The sequence below is a fragment of the Dermacentor variabilis genome, chromosome 8 (assembly GCF_050947875.1).
Source record: "Dermacentor variabilis isolate Ectoservices chromosome 8, ASM5094787v1, whole genome shotgun sequence".
In the NCBI taxonomy this organism is placed as follows: Eukaryota; Metazoa; Arthropoda; class Arachnida; order Ixodida; family Ixodidae; genus Dermacentor; species Dermacentor variabilis.
In genome coordinates, this window is record NC_134575.1 from 747,980 (window position 1) to 763,824 (window position 15,845).

At 45.9% G+C, this 15,845-nt stretch overlaps 1 long non-coding RNA gene across 13 annotated transcripts in view; it reads right to left on the minus strand.

The window, feature by feature from the left end:
* LOC142589519 (uncharacterized) overlaps window positions 1–15,845 on the minus strand; it is a 580,475-nt gene that overhangs the window by 50,456 nt on the left and 514,174 nt on the right. Inside the window, exons 1-5 of one of the 13 annotated variants that reach the window (XR_012829873.1) lie at window positions 13,477–13,685; window positions 4,610–4,711; window positions 4,367–4,476; window positions 4,002–4,277; window positions 3,630–3,940 (exon numbers count right to left, since the gene is read on the minus strand). This is a non-coding gene — a long non-coding RNA (uncharacterized LOC142589519). The other 12 variants (XR_012829872.1, XR_012829871.1, XR_012829877.1 and 9 more) reach the window with 12 other exon arrangements.

Here is a 15,845-nt window from a genome sequence, read left to right on the forward strand (position 1 = left end):
TAGTTTTGTCGTTCACAGTACTGCTACTGTGTTATTCAACGTCACCACCACGTGACAATATTTTATTCATATATGAAAATGAACTATTCAGCACTTTCAAATATTGAAACTAACCAAACAATTTGCAACAACAGACTTAAAATTGGGTTGCTGTTCTCCATCTCCTGAACAAATTATGGCAAATTATAATTATCAGAAGCAAAACAGCAACAAAGCTTTTGAAGCAATGCAGAAACAAAACTGGCAATGCAAGCTTTGTTTTTGGTTTCACTGTGGGCATGTGGCACTGGTTAGTACTTCTTGGATTAGATCTTGTACACATACATAAATGCCCAAGAATGCATGGACGGGAGAAATGCCTTCGATGTAGCACAATTGGTAGTGCAACATGCACATATTGCGGAGGTTATGGGTTCGGCTCCCACCATTAGCAAGTTACTTGTTTTTTTTTTATTCCATTTCCCTTTCTTTAGCTTCTGAATTTACACTTCAGTCAAAAACTACAAATAATTTCCTCTATGCTTTTCTTTTCTACATTATCTGCTGGTTTCATATGGTAGTGACTAACAAAATGTGTGAGCATTCTTACAAAAACGGTGCCCTTACAAAATCGCACCCCTAGGTTCCCCTTCTTTTGGTCCATTACACGACAACCGATTATTTCTGCCTCTGGCTTGCCAATTAGTCTTTCTTGCAGTATAGTCATGTAGCAGCTTTATATTTTACATTACAATCAGTGATGTTTTGCTCATAACAGGGCCTTTTCTGTGTCTCGGGCAAACAAATACTGTATTAGCTTTTTCTTTTCCATAACTTCTGGTATTTCTTCAACAACTATTTGTTCAACGTTTTTGGAAAGCTGTTCATACAGTAGCCTGTCTATCTTTGAAAGCTTGTTTGCCACTAGGCTCTGAAAGTGTCAAGCGGCTATTCGTGCAGTCTTTTTGTGATGGTTACAGTGCTATTATGTTTAGGATGATCCTAATCGTCCATGATAGTTGACTGTCTATTCAGTACAAACACGCTCCTAAATATACCAACATAAATATTCCTGCAGCAAATATGTGCGTCTGCGTTTGTCTATTCAATACTTGATCTGACATTCAATACTTACTATTCGTATTCGTAAAAGTCGATATTCACCTGCCTCTAATATTGACATAACGGCTTATGACAGCTTAAGTTTTTCATTACCTTTAGATTGGAAGGTTTATAAATATAACATGACTCAAAAGAACACATGCAACACAGTTTTCCTAGCATAAAAATCTACTCTACTTAGTCTAGATATTATCCGTAAATTTTTTGTGTTTCTTGACATTTGTTGCAGCAGAACTTGATTCTGTGGAACGCCTTTGGCCGCATGTTGTTAACACGGCATAGACAATTACATGAGATCTGTACAGGTCAGACACACCATTTTAGCCCTTGATTTACCTGAAAGTAGCCATGGAGCACTGATTGGTCCAAAAGTCGTAAGAAATAAGCAATTTGTTCAGATGAGCATGAACGAGCTCAGCCATTCTAATATTCATGTCTTTCTTACGCAGTTGATATGTCTTAACCACCTGCCTGTGCTCTAAATATGAACATGACATTTATTCCATTTGGTTTTGGTAAATTACCTCTCTGCCACGCTTGCACATGTCCATCAATCGAATGGATTTACTAACAGTGCTGAACATTCAGCGTTTAAATGCATTCAATTAGGCTTTGTAATTTACAAAGAAACATCAATTTTGTGAGCACAAGCACAACCAGAATGTGACGGCTAGGAATGTGAAGGCAACCGTTAGTTCAACATGGTCAGTTCTGGCCTTCTACATGTAGCTTTTGAATATTAAACTGCGTTCTAGAAGGCCATTTTCGAAGCACCCTTTATAGCTTTTAATTCATTGAAATATTGTCAATTGTTCATTAAAGTCACTAAAAAGATATTACGAACCCTTTCCCTACTGAAAAATGGGGGGTAAGCGAAGCTTGTCCTGCGTGCACTTGACTTTCGTCACGGTTAAGTAAGCCACAGGTAACGGTGTCGGATTGTTTCAGCCTCCCACTTCCTCAGCTCAGGATCTTCTCATTGCTGTAGGATTGCCCGGGCTTAGGTGGCTCTAAAAAGCGTGTTTATAGTCCAACATTATCGGCACGTGGGCGAGCGCCATTAGACGCTGAGTACATTGGAGCGCGTTGGCCGCATCCGGTTACGTTGACAGCATCAGTGCATTGAACCATTGGTTGAACTATAAATGCTGTTGTTCTCACCAACGTGACATAACGTGTGCATGCGTTTGCGCTACGACGGACTATATTTAGGCCTTAACAGCTGGATCGGCGCACCGACAGAGAGCCCTTTCATGTGCGAGTTCATGCCGGTGCTCGACGAACACTGCCAGTTTCTCGCAGGAATGCATAACACATGGCCGCCCCATCCATTTTCTGAGAATTAACTGAACAGAAATGAAGCTGGCACAGTACACGCGAAACCCTTTCCTGCTTTTTCTCTCCCTGGTGGAAGCGAAAGGGCTCCGATTGCTTGCGGAATCCTTGCTAATGACTCATGCTCCGGCGCCAGCGCAACTGTCAACTCATCAAACCGCCCTTTCCCACAGCTGCTCTGCTCTAGGAGCAACTGGATTTTTCTGCAGGACTACTACAACACCACTTGTGAGCCAATACAAGCTTCACTTGCAGTCGCTGATTGTTAAATAAAAAATTCTGAAGTAAACAGGCAAAAAAGTTGTTAAATCTAGCAACAAAATTGCTAAAATGGCAAGTGATTAAATTCCGGTAAATTAAAAAAAGAAAATCTGATTTTGTGTTTTCAAAGATCGTTAGGTTAGACAGCCCCAAAAAACACAGAATAATGCAAGAAATGGTAGGTTAAACGTGTTTTGGCCTGCCCAGCAACAGCTTTCTCGGCAATGCAGGCATGCATGGCACGTCCCGCAGGTGGCTTGCAATGGAAGTTACCGTGACCCTAAACTGCTTAGTGCGGCCGGCCGAGTGTCATCTGTTACAGCCTGTGACAGTGAGGCCAGAAATTCAATCCTAGCCGACTAAACAAGGGATACGTAATAAAGAAGCCATACCTACGCGGGCATAATTCTGAGAAATCTTGGCACCAACTCTTCTTTTGTTGGATTTGGCAGTGTGCAGCTGACAGTGCCCACTTTCACAAGTGTGTATGTGTATGTGTAGGTGGGAAAGGCACAACTGGCCTACTTTTCCCTTTCACTCCTGACTGTGGGGGGAGGGGCATGTCTCTCCTCCCCCTCCGGCATATAAGCCTATGACAAGCATGGTGTCATACACGCAAAGGCAAATATAAACACTTGAGGACCAAGAGCACTCGCTGTCACAACGCTGGCTTAACGAAGAGCACCGGCAGCGAGAAGAGAACGCTTCCTCCTGCCTCCTGTTTCACTGCAAGAAAACCTTTCATGGCCGAATAAATGAAAGCAGTCTTGAAAGTACTGGGAACCTCAATTGCGCTATTTATGTTCCTAGTATGACAGACCAACAAGCCTGAATCAATGGCTACATCAAGTCTTGAAAGACTACTGCAAACGTGTAGAGGTGGGCAAATTTACTAGTTGTAACCAAGTAGAGCCTGTGTGCTATATACGTACTGGTGATGAGTACCCTGTTGAACCAATGTGGTCGATACTTCGCATGCAGCTGGTGGAGAGGCCAGACCCCCCTTATACGGGGTTCAAGCAGCTTTCTGCACACTCGAGTGATCTTGGTCGGGACTCTGGGCGGCGTATTTCCGGCTTTCCAAAGTGTGGAGTGGGGGGAGGGCAGAAGGCCTATGTTGCCCCTCTGCCTCCCTGGTAGACAAGCCTATGTACCACTAACACTGCAAGTCTTGAAAAGGTGCAGTAGACAAATTTCAAAGGCAATGTATTTTTTCTCAGATTGCAGTGTGGGTGGTGATTAACTGAAAAAAGAAAAATAATTTAGTGAATGTAATGCTGTTACCAAATCAGCAACACACTTACAGTTCCATGCTGCTGTCCAACACTGGCTGGTAGCTGTGGTCATTATGTCCACAACAGGGCTGGCTTCTACAGAGTTGCCCAAAGTCTCGTACACATCAGTTTTCTGTCATCGTTTTGGTGTGGAAGTTTGATTGGGCACAAGAATGACGCTAGACAATTCTGCATTATCTCTTTTTCCATGGCATTTAGCACCACTCATTTTGACACATGCAAAACTCTGTTTGGGTGCCAAAATCCTTATTTTTTCAGGTGATACAAAATAATTGGCCTGGGTGCCTGAAATGAAGAAAATATATTCGTAATGTTTTCCAAGACCACGCTAGATGAGGATGTTTGGAATAGAACAGAAAAGAAAAAGGAATTACCATAGTCGGTAAAGACAACCAATGTTAAGTAGACATATTCCACACTGCAATTCACTCGCAGGGACATATCTTGGAGAAAATGCATAAGTGTGTTCCTCATATGGATCTCTCTGAAAGCAAACAAATATGCGACAGTTTATATGGTACTTAGTGAAGGAAGCTTAACTAACTTCACTATTCGAGGGATTAGACATACAGAGGCTCACTTCAGAAATGTTATTTTTTAATTGTTTCACAACTCACCAGCACAGGGGCATTAGCAGCAGTACACATTGTGCTATCTTCTGTGTTTTCCACCACTTGACTAGGCGCAATGTGCTGCTCTGATGCACCATAATATGGTGCCTGCATGGTATAGTAACATGCTTATTACGCCCAATGCGCTTAACAACATGCATAGTTACATTTGGTGAACATTTACAGGTGACTAAACCATTACACACTAAAGCAATAACTCATGTGATTGTCCTTCACAGGGCTTATGACGATTTTCAATATTTACAAGTAACATAATTATGAGTATGGCACTACTGAACTGATAAATAAGATAGAGCTGCAACATAATGCTTATTTTTGTAATACCTCCCGCACTTACTAGCTCAGAAGCTTCAGCAGCACAGCTAGTTACACTGACCTCTGCATGTGCCCCCACTACAGCTGTGGCAGGCATGTACATAAGATTTCTTTTTTTCGGGGGCAACCCAAGGTAACTTGTCTATGCAAATGAGTGGGGAGGGGTACCTTTACTAGTACAAATGTGAATAATGTCCACCATTTGCCATAAAGACACGTAAACCCGCAAAAGGGAAATGAAATAAGGTGCATCTCACAGGTACGTCTGTGAGATACACTTCTCCTTGGCAAACAAGGAACCACATCAAATGGACTCGCGCATGAAAGAAGGGCAGGAAGAACACTGCCAAGAACAAGTAAAGTGAAAGTGTAATATAATGACTTCTAGTGGCGTATTTTGAATTAGCTCTGGAAGAATTGTGGAGAAATATATATTTGAGGAACAATCAAAGTTCTTTTGGATCCCTTGTTTGCTGCTCTACCAAGAGCCAAAACCGATTGTTATTTGGGAAGTTGTGTAACGATGCGTGGCCGCCAGTCCCGCACAACTGCGTAGAGTGCAGGACGCCGTGTTTCTAGACGTACCGCACCCACTGCGGAAGGTTAGAAAAAAAATACGCAGATCCCACGCACTGTGGGAATTGATGTAAGCGAAGCTTTCCATGCTGGATGCTTTGACGATAATTAGCGGTGATTTCGACGGCTAAAGCTTAATTCAACGCTTAGTCTAACATGAGAGTGGTGAGTTGATGTTAAATGTTACCTTGCATGCATCACTGCTGTTTGCCTGCGCAGTGCACAGCGCACACAGAGAGGTGTTTTCTTGAGGTGTTGTTGTGCGCCAAATTTCATAACCTCCGAGTGGGTTGAGCATAGTCACTGCCTCACACGGCACATCGCATTGTGGCAGAACTATTAAACTTGAATTGGATTATGCAGCTGTACGTGCCAAAACCACAATCAGATTATGAGGCACGCCATAATGCTGGACTCCGGATTAATTTTGACACTTTCATGTTCTTTAACGTGTCCCAAAATCTAAGTGCATGTGCGTTTTCTATTTCGCCCCCGTCGAAATGCGGCTGCCGTGGTTGGGATCAAATCCACGGCCTCTAGCAATGCCATAGCCGCAAAGCTACTGCGGCGGGCACAGAAGTCTTGATTTGACGGTCGACCGCTTCCGTAGTGTTGCCCGGACCCTGCGGTGCACTTTAAGTAATGCAGCTCTGCTTCTGCATACCCTGTGTAGTTTGTCCACTTGACATAGTCGCATGGTGTTTATTTTTCAGAAATAGCAGCAACATACTGTACCGTACCTTCAACTTAAGCTTATCCAGTTACCCCACAACCGCCATCGTATAGTAGTAGGGTTTCCTTGCCTTCTCACGTCACTTCCTCCCCCCCTCCCTTGTATGGAAACTGCCTCTTCTCCTCCCTCCTTTCTACAGTTCTATATACGTCCCCTCTGGACTCACAGGAGGGAAGCACTGCAGTTTCTGCAGTGCTTCTGATGGGAGTCACGGATCACTACAGTGGCGATGGCCAGGGAGCCCCAGAGGGCATCGTGCACATTTGATGCGGGGGTGAAAACGAGTTTCTAGCCTTGCCTTTCCTCTCCAACTCACTCCCATCATGTATACACATGCTCTTAACCCCCCGACATGGTGTCCTTGACAGCAGCAGCAGCAGCAGCAGCAGCAGCAGCAGCGGCTACGTCAGGCAGCTAGACTGATAACTGTAGAAGCGTCATTCAAAACACATGGAATTATTTTCCACTTCCAGCAGCACTTTCTCTACTTCCTTTTTAAATAAAAAGATGTTGATCCATAAATATTTTTATAAACAACGGTTAAATTTATAAATTTTCACTTTTCCTTCCTGTTTGGTTGTTGCCTTGGCTCTCTCCCCTAGCAGATTGCTTAATTTCTCAACTCCTTGCGACTCTGTTTCCAGCAGCCAATTTCGCATGAAAAGTGCTGCACAATTAAGGAAAATTCACACGAGGTAACAGGTGCCAGTCATATTGCTTATGGGTTTAACAGTTATTGCAGGATTTGACAATGATCGCTGTTTACCATTATTTTATTTTCCACCTTATTTAACCCATATTGCGGGCATAATCATTCCAAGGATCTGCCAGTGGCGCGGCGAGCCATCACTTGAGGAAATAAAGAAGCAAAAGGAAAAGTTAAACGCAACGGGCATTTCCTCCGGCTGCAACTCGTTCCAGTAACATACAGACCAGCTGACTACGAACTGAATCCCTTTCCTGGTCCCTGGATCAGTCTAAACAAAGAAGGTTGAACTAATGAAGCAACAGAGATGCGCATGATCATTGAAAAATGGTGACAACTGACTGCATCTCGAGTTAACCGTGTGGGCACCGAATGGATGAGAAAACTGGCCTTCACGCCCCGGGAGATGCCGATAACTACCGCCATCCAAAAGGAGCGAAAAAGGCAGCAAAACCTTGACCGCTGAATAGCTGTCAAGTCTCAAGATTGATTTGGTGGCACTTTAGGAGTGAGTGTGAGGAGTGGTGGCTTGGGCGAGGGGGTATTCCGCTTAATTTCTGGAGTGGGGGGTCTGGGCCCCCTTGGGCCCCTCCCTGCGTACGTGCCCGAGCTGTGGCAGTGCTCTTTATGGGCCCATCATGGTGAAACTGCGCTGTTCAGTCATACATATTGTCACTGACGAAGACACTGCTAATAGTAGTTGACACAAGCCAGTGACTAAATCACTGGAAATCCCATGCTAAATAAGCACACATTCGGCCCTTTTCTGTACTTGAAAATGCATTCGTTGTGTAAATATGGCATAGTATTAGGAATCTATGGGATCGATGGCTTGTGTGCCAAGGCTACACATGAATTAGGTTAAATTTTTAGTAAATGTCTCCAATCTAGTTTGAGGACCAAATTTAACCACCTAGTGTTTTCACATTCACTTAATTCTTAGCATGTCGAACATGTTAAATTTTATCGCTACCGAAATACAGGTGAACCATGGCTGTGAGCTCTTTAATATTGTCATTTGACTCCATAATCGACACAGAGCTTAGCAGTTTGCTGCCGTGCCTTACAGCCGACATTCAGCATTACTACAGCAGTTCTGAGAAATTGTGACGCATCTACGGTACATTAGCACAACAAAGCGACCGTTTGTGTGATGTAGGGCATGTTGTTGGGCTAGTCGGTTCATAGATCCAGCAAAATTTTAAACTGCACAAAGGAGACAGGACATGAACGAAAACAGAAACGCACACACAAAGCGCAGACTTACAACTGACTTTATTTCGTGAAGGCAGAAAATTCATAAGGTTCTACAAGACAGATAAACAAGGAATAAACAAATGTGATGAAATTGTGCACAAGGCAGTGATGAAAAATAGCAATGCCACGTGTGCTCTAAGAGCATGGGAGTCTTAATATGCCCATCTAAGAATTCAATTTCCTTCATTGATAGTGATATAGAAGGTGAGCCAATGCAGTTGCGACCCCTTTTAGTGATATGGAATGCCTCGACAACTTCTTTCTGTTTCCGATTTTGCCTTTGAAATGAATTTAGGCAAACAGCTTTGGCTGTCGCATCTCTTGCAGTGCAAGGGGAAATTATTGCCTGTGCCGGTACGCATGGATCGTTCGTGTTCCTGTGCGTGCATGCTCATTGAAACAACAGCCAGTTTGACCTATGTAGGACTGGCTGCACGACAGAGGTATCTCGTAGATAACATTAGAGATGCATTTAGTGAACTTGTTCTGATGATTCTTCTTGCATGAGCTACACACCTTTTTTGCATTGGTCAGTAGTGGGCACACTTTCTTGAGTTTGCAAGGCGCTGAAAAAACGACGCGAATGCCATATCTTTCTGCAACCTTCTTAACGTTACGGGATAGACAATGCAAATATGGCATGACAAAAGGTGGTTTTTGGTAGATCAGTTGTTCTTTCCTTTCTGGAGATTTTAGTTTTTGAAGCAGGCTCTCGGATGTACTGCAAGTTAAGTGATGACAGTAGCCAGCAAACAGATGCTCAACGTGACATTTGAAACTGGATCATACAGTGTGTGCACAAGATTTCTGCAGGGCAGAGAGGCAACTAGACATGATGATGCCCCATTTTAAAGTTTCGAATGTGTACTCTTGTAGGGTAAAAGACTTTTGTTAGACCTTGGGTTATACGACCAACAAAAGTGGGCACCAGTGAACTGCAATTTAAGGTTGAGAAACTAGATGTGGCTGTCCTTAGTCAATTCATGGGTGAAACTTAAACCTTACCCCTCAGAGGAGAAGGAGTTAAGAACATTAGACAACACTGTCAAGGTCACAATTAAAATAATTACCTAAAATCACTAAAGAGTCGTTGACATAGCGAAACACATGTAACACTGGAAGATTATAAAGTTTTGCCTCCAGGCATCTATAAAAAAAGAGCCATAAGAATATCACACAGCACAGGAGCAACCGAGGAACCAATGCATATACCAGATTTCTGTACATAAAGTCGACCGTCATGAAAGGTGGTTGTGATGCTAATGTAAAACTGTAACAGCTCCATAAACTGCTCTGTACTAACCCTAGCTGCATTCATAAAAGCTACCTTACCATGCGACCGCGCCGCTCTCCTCCTCGCACTGGTATGTGCGGATTCCGTTTTCTCCCAGCAACAGCTTGGAAAGGTAGCGGTTTAATGCGAATTAGTGTGATTCTAACGTGTTCTGTCTGGGATTTCTGCAATGTCAGATGACTCAATGTCGACGGGCTACCAATCTGCTGTATTCGACTGCAAAAATAACTTAAGGAAACAAGCGTGAAGTGCAGGTTCAGCAGCGACGACTTCGTGAATGTCGACGCTGCGATAGCAGTGAAGCGCCAGCTCTGTATTAACAGCATAATCAGAAAGGACTTGATGCCATCACGTGTATGTTCGGAAGGTTTTGTTCCCAGTGTTACGTTTCGCCTACGACGCGCGGTATAGCCGGCGCGGATGCAACGGACGCCGGGGCTTCGTTCAAAGCGGCGGACATTTTGGCCCGTTCGGCGCCGCCGATACGCCTCCCCGCCAAGCGCGTCCAGGCATGTTCCAATGCCACGTGTTTTCGTGTGCGCGTGTGTGTGTGTGCATGTTGGTGCCCACGCTTGTCAAAGCGCGGCAGCCGGGGAGAGGAGCTCCCCCAACTGTGAAGCGAGGAGGTCTGACCGGCGCCGGCCCGGCGGATGCGTCACCTACTCGTCTCAACGTGCCCGAGCGGCGCGTCACGTGCGCCCCTTCCAGAGACGTTCCTTCTTGCCCTCGACTCCGAGAGTATAAGAGTAGCTGCTCCCGGACGCCGAGAGAGGCTCCCATTTCTTCTGTTGAGTAACGTGCTCTCCCGTCTCTCCACTTCGGTCGACCTGACCGGCCGCTCTTTTGCGATGCTAGAATAAACAAGTTGTTCTGTTAGCAGTCGACTCATGCTTTGCCGGGACCTTCGGATGCTTCCAGTTGTGCCCCAGGCCGCCAGGCCAACGCTACCCTTGGGGCTTGCGACCCATTTGCAACAACTCGTGCCAGCGGTGCGATTGCAATAACGGGTGTCAGCGCTGAGATTCCAACACCAGTGAGCACTCGACAACGAACTCGGAACTGGGCACCCATGATCAAACTGGGATATGAAAGAAAGGCGCATATTCGAGTCTGTCAACTATTGCGAATGGATGAAGCTATTTTTTCGTACAAGCACATTAAACATACTCTGTTCAAATATGTTCTGATATTATCATGCTTGGCAACCAACGATCTGCCGTGATCATCATACCTTGCTGGTGAAGCAGTGTACTGACACGGACACAGGACACAAGACACACAAGAAAAGACGACACTCGCTGCAACTTTACTGTTCACTGTGTTCGTGTCAGTGCCCTGCTTCACCAGCAAGGTATGATGATTAATCACCAACTAGCCCAACTTTCTACATTACTGAACTTCTGGCGTAAGTTGACCGAGGACATATTATAAAATCAGTATGTGCCGACATGAAGGTGTGTTCTTTTCCATTCTGTAACCAAAGCCATGCCTACCGCTCTGCCAGCCGGCCCTAGTTCGCATGGGCTCTCCCGTGCTTCAGAATCTCGCCGGCAAGCTGTCGATGCCGCTCATCGCGCGATGTATTACTGCAGAAAATAAAGTTGCTGTTGCAAAGAGTAGTAGTTCGTTTTTCATCTCTCTCGAGTAGGCGAGGTGCCTTTGCACGCACAGGCACCATTTGAGACTTAAGAGTGCGCATAATCTTTCAACGCATCGCGTACGTCTGGTTGATCGTGGCATACTCAGTTGCTTTCATCAGCTCATTTTATCCAAGTTAACAGCCCTTTCGATCGAGTTATTTTAATGTTCTTTATTTTGTAAAGCTTGATATCTGGGTGCTAGATAAACAGTGTTTAGAAAATTGTACCGCGAAAATTTGGTAACACTGAACTTAGTGTCACACATTACTTCCCCCCTTCCTCTGGCTTCTGGATTGGATTGGCGCGGCTCGCTACGTGCTTACGCGCGCTTTTCTGAGCGCAGATTGATGTGCGCCTGGTTTCTGCACTAGGCTTTTATACGGTCGCTTTTTCGAGCGCAGATTGGTGTGCGTCTGGTGTGTGCACTGCGCTTTTATACGATCGCTTGTCGCTGCTTTCCTTTTCTCTGGCTTGATTCGTTGCGGCTTGGTGCTGGCGCGCATACTTGGTGCGCGCCTGCTTTTTTTTTTTTTTTTTTTTTTTTTTTTGCGCTGGTCTTCGAACACATCGCTCGCTGCTCGCGAGCCATATATAAGGAAGTGCTGCGCCGCGGGCGTACCGTGTATGTAAGCGCGCCAGAAAACTGCGCCTTGCTTTCCATTACTTTGTCATGTACCTTAATTACCACTGGGTAGCACCGAGCGATCGCTTCTAACAAACGCAGAAATGAGTCTTCGCAGCGCGTGTGGCCATTATTTGACTCCCACCACAGCCATGTGAGGTGCGACTCCAGCAGCGGTGCAGTTAATTACCCTGCAGCCGGCGGAGAGGAGTTGGCGCTTCAGTTTATTAACTTGCTAGTTTTTGAGTGTGAACGCCCGTGATAGCTCGTGAGGTCGTGCGGGACGAGCTGCTGGCGCGACACCCACTCGGTGGCCCCGAAGGATTGTGCAAATTGATGAATGCCTCCTTCGCGGCAAGCGAAAACACAATCGAGACCGCCTGATGGGCGCGCGACAAGGTTCCGCCGAGCCGGCAAAATCACGGCGGCATTGCAGACCTTGGACCATGGGTATTCGGCATGACCTGCGTGATCACCGGGCAGTTCCGACTATTCAAGGTCGACAGACGAGACGCGGCGACGCTAGGCCCCATTATTGCAGCCAACGTTGAACCGGGGACCACCACCCACACTGCAGTGATGAATGGGCCGCATACAACTGCATCCCGAACTTAGTGGATGCTAACGGAGTGAGCCTCAATCTGCAATGGGAAACTAAACCAGACAGCATGAAATTTGTGGACCCGATCACGGGCGTTCACACGCAAACAACGGAAAGTTATTGGCATGCAGAAAGTGAAGCGCCACCTCCTCTCCGCCTGGAGTCGCACCTCACATGGCTGTGCTGGGTAGTCAATTAATGGCCACACGCGCTGCAAAGACTCATTTCTGCGTTTGTTAGAAGCGATCGCTCGGCGCTACCCAGTGTGAAGGTACATGACAAAGTAATGAAAAACAAAGCGCAGTGTTCTGACCCTTTGCTTTTGTATGAATGTTTCCCGGCATTGGTGCGCGCTTACGTACACGGTACGCCGGCGGCGCAACGTTTTCTTATATATAAGAGCGAGCAGCGAGCGATGTGTTCAAAGACCAGCGCAAGAAAGCAGGCGCACACCAAATATGCGCGCCTGCACCTAGCCGCGCCGAATCAAACCAGAGAAAAGGAAAGCAGCGACAAGCGATCGTATAAAAGCCTAGTGCAAAAACCAGACGCACACCAATCTGCGCTCCGAAAAGTGATGGTGTAAATACCTAGTGCAGAAACCAGGCACGCATCAATCTGCGCTCCGAAAAGCGCGCGCAAGCACGTAGCGAGCCGCGCCAATCCAATCCTGAAGCCAAAGAAAAGGGGGGACGTAATGTGTGACACTAAGTTCAGTGTTACCAAATTTTAGGACCACGAAAGCTAGCAAAATGTGCTTCCTCGGAGCTTCGCAGTTACCTCGATTGGGATGTACGCTGGTGCGACACACCGCATGACGCATGGAGACACCTCCGATTGTTGTCGCCTGAGTGATAACGTTATAAAGATAGGCATACAATAGTAACACGTTACATGTATACGTTACGTAGCGACAATGTGACACGCTTCCTATTTCGATCGTGGGGAGAGCTGCGGGAGCGCATCTAGGCCCGCCACCGTTCGATATTGCAGCTATATCGAAGCCAAAGCTTAGTAACCATATAGTCACTCTATGTTAGTGACGACACGCTAAGTTTTCCAATCCAAACAACTTGTTGACACCTCTCGGGAAAGCGCGAAAACTTGCCGCTCGTCGTCAACAGCACGCCAACTTCATTCCCGCTCCAGAAACGTTGCCGCGTTGCCTTCCAGCGCATATAGTGATCAACTATAGTCATAGAATACTGCAGTGAGCAACGCTCAGGACATACACTTTCACACATAGAGTTTCTAAATAAAATGCTAATATGAAACTCTACGCTCCTTCAACCATTACGAGAATGATGGGAAGTAGGCTACGGACATGGCTACGGACGTAAAATTGGATTGGCACCCTGTTGACAGGCGAACTAGTCTACAAGTATGTTTTGGCAGTTTCGGTTTCGCTCCAAGTGCAATTGCTGTAACCTGCAGTGAGAGTGCAACTCAAAGCCAGAGTCCCTGCTCATAGCTCTCTGCCTTTGTTTTGTTGCTCGAACTGGTGATAGGCACTGGGCCAGCGGCTGGAACGATGTTTGTGTCGCGGTGTGGTGTCGAAGCCCTGACGAGAAAGCGACGGCATCGTAAACGATGAAAGAACACGTTTTGACAGTTTGGACCTTGGTTTGTTAAGTGTGTTAGGTTGGCGCTGTAGCGTTACGTACATTATGAAACTTCAGAATAGGAAAAAGAAGGTACTACTGATACAAGACATGGACAGTTGTACTTCTAGTGGCTTGAAAATCAAATTTTATTGAGGGCTTCCTTATGCATTGCTCGTTTATGTGCTCATTGAAATGCGTGTTTTAAGAATGAGGACACAAACTTACTTGTGGTAGGAAAGGTTGCTGCTCCCTGGCTGTAGTCTAGTGTCGCAAAATGGGTAAGTGCAAAGCCACGCCATAACGTTTCGGAAACGGTACGTCAATATAAAATATAATGAAGCATACTCGTAGGAGGCCACAAGTGTCCTAGCTAGCACTGCAGCAGATGTGCTTAAAAGCACTTGAAGACGTTTAGCAATCGTGACAGCCGACGCACCTTTTCGAAAGAGCGAGAGAGTTCGCGAGTGCCTGTCGTATGCAAGAAAAATCTCGCGTTGGCAGCGAGCAGGCGTCGTAGCAGACGACACTTGCAGCATTCCGATCAAGGGCGCAACGCTTTGTCACAATAAATATTTATTTCCAGAAATACTTGATGAGTATTTTATATAAGTACATGCACGGTTGTTTTGCTGTTGCAAAAATGAATAAATACTTATTCTTTGGCGTTAAATCGGGAACAGAATCGCACAAGTATGCATACCCTGGTGTGTTCTGGTGACAAACCATAGTAATAAACCATGCTTCCATCTGAAAGTCATACAAAGCTTATGTAGCGTGTTGTACATTATATAACATACTGCAGAAATATAATTAGATTTTACGCGATAATATTTGAGTATAGCTTTGTTTACTGCGCCACAAGCAAACGCCACTAGTCTACGAAGTCAATCCGAAGCCTGTACTTCCCATCATTCCCATGTAGGTTGAGGTAGGGTGGCTAGAATTGGGAGGTGTGAAGACCGCGGCGTCGCCGCCATTGCCTAGGGAGGCCCCGCTGCGCGTTCCTCCCACTGGGGGAAAATTTGGCGCTTCCGTCGGGGGCGCGAGTAGGGTGGCTAGCGCGGGGGCGCCGTAAGCTTGTCAGTCTCGTAGGCCACGGTGCAGTACAATGTAACTCTCGTGGTCGGTGTAGTGCAGCTGCGTTTTTCTCGCGTTTCCTAAGCTTTTCTTCAAAGTAGGTGGTGTGAACTGCTGTCGCTATTCCCTGACACCCTGTGAACATGTTGCAACGATATGGAAGGTCGACAGCAGTGCCTTGACATTGAAAGTTGCACCCAAGTTGACATATTCCCAGGTATACCCTATGGATTTGAAAAGATGCGGGTAAATCTGGCCTTCAATATTACCAATAGTGCAGTTATGCACGCCATGAACTTACACAGAGAAAAAATTGAGCAACAGTACTCAAATCTGGAGCCAACAAGGGTGTTCATTGACGCGATGGCTAAAACAATTGAAGCCATGTCATCACGGTTTCTAGCTGAAGCTTTGAGGTATGCACACAGCAACTGAGCTCAATTTCGTGTGCCGGTGGTAAATGCTTTTCGTGTCGTTTCAGACGTGGCAGTGCTCAAGAAACTGCACTTAACAGCATGCTGGCGTTTCTGGATCAGTGGGAGGCCCATGCTAAAGGGCTCGGCTTCTTAAGCAAGGGCACATCAGAAGGTCTGCGTGTGACCATACATTCCACTGAAGACCTCTTGACGTATCTAACTGAGAAGGTTGAGTTCAGGTTCTTGATGACTTCCCGCCTCAGTCAGGATTGCCTGGAGCGTTCATTTGGTATTGTGAGACAGTCCAGCGGAGCCAATGATCACCCCACTCCTGCGCAGTTCATCATTATAATGAAGTATGCAAGCTTATGCATTTCAGT